The 7770-nt window shown below is 41.1% G+C and overlaps 1 long non-coding RNA gene across 1 annotated transcript; it reads right to left on the bottom strand.

Annotated features, from left to right (window-relative positions):
* Window positions 1–759: 759 nt before the first annotated feature.
* LOC120438839 lies at window positions 760–3070 on the bottom strand. The gene is made up of 2 exons (XR_005612196.1): window positions 2795–3070; window positions 760–1389 (listed from the first exon to the last, which is right to left on the bottom strand). It is a non-coding gene; the product is annotated as an uncharacterized LOC120438839 (long non-coding RNA).
* Between the last annotated feature and the right edge of the window lie 4700 nt (window positions 3071–7770).

Here is a 7770-nt window from a genome sequence, read left to right as displayed (position 1 = left end):
GGTGACGTACTCGCACTTGAAATGCGTACTTCAAGCGTGCATACCCTTAATTTGGACACAGCCACTGTTCGTGTTGTTTCGTTCACGGGAAAAGTCTTTGGATCCCGTCAATCCATCCAACCTCAGGGGAGTTCAGACGCAAACTCGCCGGCCTGGCGACAAAGTTAAGCACCAGGTCTTTCATCAGGCGTCACAGACGTCTCGCTGCTAGCAGACTTCGGCAGCGTCATCTCCCTCCCTCTCGGCAGAGGTGGGTCGAGTATCCAAAAATTGTACTCAAGTAAGAGTATCATTACTTTAAAATATTATTACTCAAGTAAAAGTAAAGAGTAGTTGTCAAAAAAGTTACTCGAGTAAGAGTAAAAAAGTACTTGGTGAAAAGGCTACTCAAGTACTGAGTAAATAGCGAGTAACTGTTTGAGATGTCCGATTTATTTTATAAATAAATGCTATCAGACAAACAAAAATAAATAAATATACAAATTTTAGTATTTTCAAAAGGAATATGCGTAAAAAGATCCACAAAATAAGGCACAACAATTCTAATTTCAAGATTTCAGTTTTTCAAAACGTGAAGCTTTTTCAAGCAAAACCCACAGTAAATATATTCGCATTTACAGCAGCCTCAGAGAAAACATTAGAACGAGGCAGCTTCAACATAACAGACTACAGCTGATGAATGTCATACTAGGGCTGGTTCTTTTAAATACAAGGAGGGATTAAGTAAATCAGAAACAAATGACACAGAGATGCAACAGGTATAATCAGGAAAAGTTTATTCCCAAGGCGGACAGCAGGAATAAAAAAAAAACAAAAAAACAACACACCTGTGCTAAAATTCCACAGGAATAGGCATTCTAACAAAACTTATTTTGTATACTAAAATACCCTGAAGTATAGACAGTGGATTAACACAATGTAATATGTAAAAACTACACTCACAAATAAACACTGAAATCAGAGTAAAACTAATTATAAAAGACAAATACAAATTCCCACTATGTGGATGTACATATGTGTATGGCTCACTTTACCATAAATTGTTTCTTCAGTCAGTGAAATGGTGCTTCAGCAGCAGTTGGCTCTCAAGGTTCTTGCTGTGAAGCTGTGACCATTTGGCAGTGAACAGGAGTCCTGCATGACTAAAAAGTCTCTCACAGGCTGCAGATGCAGGAAGAGCTGTATTAACTTTGATCGACAGCTTCTTGATGTGAGGAAAGCCATGCAATAGCTCCACACCTCCAGTGAAGTGACATGAAAGGTACCTCTCCAGTTCCTCTGCTACTGGCTTTCCTGACCCCATGGATCCATCATCTTCATCGAATAGGCCGCTGTTTGTGCTGGCCTCACCCAGCTCGGGGTCTAGGTGATGTCTGATGAAGAGGAGACCTGTGGACAGATGTAACGGTTTCAAAAGAATTAGGTCTGGTCATTATAGTGCTGTATACACTGCCAAGCTGCAGATGTTTGTTTGGAGGAAGCCTCCAAAAGCTGCCCATACACTGTGCGATTTTTGGCCCATTTTGAGCGGATTTTTCAGTCGCACAACTGTTTTGGGGATCGGCCGTGTTTTGCCTTAATCGTGTGTGCATCGTGTAGTATACATGTTGTAACGATATGCAGTAAACCCCTCACGACCAGCTCCCAATCATCAATCGTATGGTTGCATGATAATCAAACAGGTTTGAAATCCTGTCGCCTCTCACACTGCGCAGCACAAACACAGAAATCAAAGGAAAGGTGGAGCGGCACGGCAGTACAGCGTGTGATCTGGACACAAGAGATGGAGGCACAACTTGTAGGATGAGGCAAGCTCATCCGAGTACGCAAGCATAGAGCTGCCACCCAGGCAAAAGAAAAATAGAGCTATATCACGTTATAACGTAAACAGTTTATTGTTCTAACAACATACCTTTCACGTTTGAACAATATTTATATTCTACGAACGTGATAATTATGTATATACTGCAATAACGTGATATTATATTGTTCAAACATGAACAGTATATTGTTAGAACAATAAACCTTTCACGTTATAACGTGACATATTTTTCTTTTGCCCCGGTGGCAGCTCTACGCTTCCGTATCCGAGGCTTTTCAATGTGGCCTCACAAAATTATCACGACTACAACAACCAGGAAAAGAGCTGGATGGACATTGCTGCTCAATCACAGCTGCCTGGTCCATGTTTTGTAATTTAGCAAAGTTGATGGTGTGTGTGCCTGTGTGAGTGAAAGACAGAGAGGGAGAGCGAGGGACAGATTTTGTATGATAAGCTTCATGTTATGGACGCACAGTTTGAGCACTCAGGTCGCATCAGAGGATCAGGCCGTATAGTGTGAGACCTGCATCTTGACCTATGAACATCTAACCTCTGCGATTTAATTGTACAGTTTGAGCAGGAGCGGAACAACGTGACTGAAAAAAACTCGCACAGTGTTTGCCCAGCTTAATGCAGACTGTTTAAACTAAACAAGCTGCTGTTTCACATAATAAACCCTGTCAGCCGCAGTATTGCCGTCTGTTTTAACAGTTAAAGCAGTAGAGACGAGCTGTTTGCATGTTCGTGGAACTCTAGCGTCATTAACCAGGCTAGCTGTTAGCTTATAGCTCACGCTAGCTAACCAGCAAGCAGTTCAAAAGAAAGCTGAAGCCGCACAAAACACCCACAAACTTATCTCACTACAACGTAGCGCCGAAAATATGACTCGCAGCTCGACCTCGACACAGCTGCTGTAACATAAAACTGACATCCAGCTAACCACAGCTAAAAAGATATTTAGAGAAAACTTACCGTTTCCTCAGTGGTTTCACGCTGAAAAGTTGGTTTGTTTTGGCTCTCCCTGAAGACACCGACACTGCAGAGACAGCTGTTCTTTTGTGCTGCTTTTAAGCGAAACATTCTTTGTATGTGAGGCCAAAGGTGTTCAGCCTCTTCAGCTCCAGCGTAGACTCTGCCATCATATTTCTTCTTTCCGTGTGTCCGCTACTTTGAAATGCTTGGGCCGCTCTGCCCGCCACGGTTTCAAACTGGTCATGTGACTGTATGGCCACGTATCATTGGTAAAAAAGTTACCGGAAACTCCACTGACGGCATGTTATCTAATGTGTTAAACTAAAAAAATTTTAAAGTAACGAGTCGAATTTTGCAAATGTAGCGGAGTAAAAGTACCGTTTCTTCTTCATAAATGTACTCAAGTAAAAGTAAAAAGTATCGTGCAAAAAAGGTACTTAAAAAGTACATTTTTTTCAAAAGCTTACTCAAGTAAATGTAACGGAGTAAATGTAGCTCGTTACTACCCACCTCTGCCTCTCGGTGGACGCAATGCGTTGGGTTCTGGCTCGGAAGGACCAAATAAATGTTGAGTCTGTGTTTCCGCAGGCTCTGCTAGTTTAGAAACGTATTCTCGTGAAGGACAAAAACAAGACGGAACATCTTCAACCGGTCTTTTACTCGCAAGACAGGGAAGGTTGCTCGTGAAGCTTAACGCTCCTCACCTGTCTCCAGCCCAGCTCCTTCAAAGAGCGGCCCTCCTCGTAGCCTTTTATTGACAAACTGACACCTCCCACCGTAAACCCCCCCTTGGTTACAAAGACAAGGCACAATGTGTGTGTATGTGAAAGCACCTGTGTGCTTGTGTATGCATGTGCCAGAGAGAGAGAGAGAGAGAGAGTGTGTGTGTGTGTGTGTGTGTGTGCGTGTTCTCCTGCTCACCAACAGGCTCATAAAAGCAGGAAGTTACCACACAAGAAACAGATCTTTCAGAGAGGATGTGCTTACAAAAAACCTCCCCCAGCACCAGAGTAGCTTTGAGGTGGTCAGAGACAAAGGAACGTCTTTGATCACACAGTTTGAAACAATGTAGAGACGGTAAGCATAAAAATGACAACATTTAACAATTCACTTTAACAATGTGCGTCAAATATAAATAAGGACATACCAGAAAAAGCTGCGAGTTTCTTCTATTTAGAGTCAAGTTAGTGTTTTGTGTCTTTGTTTTCGGCCTAATGCCAAGCAGAGGTGTGTGTAACTGGACTGGTCTGTTATATGTGTGAAATGTGTGCTTCTCTTCAGCATCATCTTTGTCACTGCTGATTCTTTTGTGTCGTTGTAGAAATAATAGATTGTTTATTAGGTATTGAGGTCATAGGGGATGTAGTTTATTAGTGGGTGTCATAGTAAGATTTTGTTGTTGATAGAATAGGATTACAAAATAAAAATGGCCCTGGAAGGGGGGAACAAAGAACTGGGGTGCAGGGCAGTGAGGCATCTAACCCCCAGGACAGTAGCAAGAGTTACTGAGGGTGAGGGGCAGACAATGGTGAATGGACATTTCCTTAAAAGGAGATGGGGGTCAGGGTGTCAGCATACCTGGCCACTGTACCAGTGTTTTTCCACTGTGGGGGTTTACTGTAGGAGGAGGAGACCAGAGACTATAACTGTAGCTGCTGTGTAAAACTCTTCAGATCAACTTTAGAATAGGACTGCATAGGATGTAGTGTTGATCTCCAAATGCGCATTTGTATTGGGATTGGGAAATAAAGTGATGCCTTGATACTTGAAAACATCTCAGAGTAATCTCTACCAGGACCAAAAGAATCGCAGAGACCGGCGTTGTCTCAACATCGTCATGTGTTGAGAAGAGAGAACAGTTATAACGGAGGAGCAAAAGGAAGCCCTGAAATCTGCATCCAACAAGGAAGGACAAGTGTTGGCTCACCAGTGATACCAGCAGAGGCCACTGGTTTGGCTCTGGATGTTATAGATTCTTTGATGTTGTTCCTACAGATACATGTTAGCATCTTTATTGTAGTAAAGTCTTGTAATCTGAAGATAGAAACAAGGCAGAAAACAGCTCCATGATCTGATCTTATTGATGTTGTTTTGGTTTATTTCTGTCTTTCAGAACTGGATTGGAAACTATCAAAGCTCTAAAAACAGCCTCAACCCTCCCAAAGAGCAAACTTTACACACGTCATCGTTCAGCTACAATCTTTGTTGCAGGGATCTTCTGCCAAACAAGGCTGAGAGAAGATTTCTTATAGCTGTTGTAGATCATTGGTTAAATGATCACCAAGCAACATTTGTTTATGCAGACCTGCCATAACTGTGGGGGACTAGTCCAACCAGAATAGTATGGTGGGGGCAGTTTTGTTCTTCCGGTACGGCCAGTGTGTTTTACCGTGTGCTGGAGTACGCATTAAAGTTTTATAGCGGACTAACATATTGAGTGATTATTGGCTCGTCGCATCACACGAGAGTGCTACAGCTGTCATGTTGATGCTGTTTCAAACACACTCATGTATTAGGGCTGATATCAGGGCTGCACGAGTTCTTTGTGTTTGTGATCATGAATAATAGAAGTGTGCCTGTTGAAGATCATGTTTGCTACATTATTATATTTCATGTTATTGTTTTGTATTATATCCAGCTTTCACCATCCTTTCCCAGCCTCCTGTTACACCATCCATACAAAGCCGACTGTGGCCCAATGTGTTTGATAGTTTGTGTTGGATCAAGAGATTTGACAGACTTGGTTCTCTCACGCTCCGTTTTGCGTAACTATTTTTAAATCCCTGTATAAAAAGCACTTGCAGCAACAAAAACACAATATTCCAGAAACACGATTTGCCGATCTGATCAGCTGTTCGTAACACTTCCTACGTTGGAACAGACGTCAGCGCGGACTATCGTGTGTCCACCATTTCCTGGCCAAAATCGGAAGTGATGTCATTTTTGCGGAAAATGTAGTTTTTTGTTTGTTTGTTTTTTTACCTTCAAGGCCTCATCAGTCTGTACTGATGTTTTTAAAAGTCATGTTTGACTTCATACTTTTCTGAATAGTTTCTGGGATGCTTAGGACTCAAATTGCACTGCTGAAAATAGTTGATTTTGATGCACATGCTGCTTTTTTTTGCAAATTTGCATTATAATATTTATTTTCATTTTTCCAGCAGTATATAAGAATTGGTGCATCTCAAAAATAAAACTATGAAGACACTCAAAATAACTTTCCTGTTGTTCGAAACTATTTTGTGCAACTTTTTTGTATTTACAGTTTTGAGGAACAAACCTCTTAAATTTCTCTAACTAGAAATATATGTAAACAAAACAAAGAGATTTTCAATTTTTTGTAGTTTATTGCACTTTTTTGCAATTTATGTAGTTATTATAGACTTAATGCATACATATGATCAAAATTTGGGCTATCACTGTTATATTGATGTATAGCAACTTGAAATGCTCCCAGAAATGGCACTTCTGTCAGTCTGCCCCAGGGCAGCTGTGGCTACAACAGTAGCTTGCCTCCACCAGTGTGTGAATGTGAGAGTGAATGAATAGTGGTATTGCAAAGCGCTTTGGGTGCCTTGAAAAGCGCAATATGAAATCCAATCCATTATTATTATTATTATTACAGCATGTTAAAATATAAAGATAACTCTGGCGGACTTGGTTCTATGGTACGTTTTAAAGGGTTAATATAGATTTTCAATGCAGGCTTTTGATGAGCCGCTGGGTTCTGTGTAATAATCATCTCAGCATTTTACAATAGAATAGCTCTTTATTAGCTCTTCATTTATTGTTATTGTACATGAAACAAGGAAGCTGTGTTTCTCATGATGTTGATGTTAGTTTCATGTTCATCATGATCATTTTCTAAAGAGCTGATATTGAGGCCATTTACTGCACTGGGTGAACATTCTGTCTACATTTCTCTGTATGTGCTGTGTTTGTCTTTGGTTGTCTTTTCATATTTCTCCATATTTACACAAACAGTGAACAACAGTACATATACTCTGCATCTGTTTTTAGGCCCAGTGAAAGATCTGAAGCAGAAATGGTGTCATTAGGAGAAGAAGAGAAGAACAAGTACGGCGAGGAGGCAGCAGCTCTTAAAGATGAAACACAGCAGCTTAGCTGTGAGCTCAGAGAGCTTCACATGAAAAAGTTCCTCAAGCAGATCATGTCAGAGGTTTGTCATCAACAGGAGGAACTGTTAATATCATAGAATGAAGGATGCTTGTCAGCTGGATGAAGAAGGTTGTTTAATGGCAAACGTTCACATTGAAGTCAAATTGTTGTCGTGTTGAACAGATTCATGTACTGATTGTCTCCAGAATGTTAGAAGAGCTTCAATGAATCATTAGAAACAACTTACAGCTGCACAATTGTGTCAAACAATCTTTGTGTCATTGTGGGATTTTTGTGTTTCTACATGTGACACACGTCTAAAATATGCACACAATTTGAACACAAACAGGGACTCTTTTGTTCCCACAGCCAGATGCTGAGAGCCATTTACTTGTAGTCCTGTGTCTATATATATATATATATATATATGTACCATTAGATGTTATTGGAATGAAATGAATGTCAGCTTTGATAGTTTCATGTATGTTTCCTTCCAGAGGCCGACGGCTTTTTCACCGTCGGCCTCTGGAAGGAAACAGAAGACATTTCAGAGGCTGCAGGCAGATTTCTTTGATTTGGGGCCTTTTTCAGCTTTATTGGACAGAGCAGTGAAGATAAGTGACAGCAAAGCAGAGGGAGAGAAAGGGACGTGGCCGGGTCAGAATCAAACCCAGGCCAGCTGCTCTCCACCTCGTGGCACATGGTCACCTGCTCATCCTAGTGAGCTCCACCAGCAGCCCTTTCACACAGTTTACACTGTCAAACACTGTGTGTGGACCTCAGCTAACAAGAGGCTACATGTAAGTCTGGACAACATGCTTTTATATTGAGGCAGATTTTTCACTGTTTTTATTCCA

Source organism: Oreochromis aureus, linkage group 3 (assembly GCF_013358895.1).
Source record: "Oreochromis aureus strain Israel breed Guangdong linkage group 3, ZZ_aureus, whole genome shotgun sequence".
NCBI classification, from domain to species: Eukaryota; Metazoa; Chordata; class Actinopteri; order Cichliformes; family Cichlidae; genus Oreochromis; species Oreochromis aureus.
The sequence above is the reverse complement of the archived record's forward strand: the minus strand, read 5'-3'. Positions and strand labels throughout refer to the sequence as shown.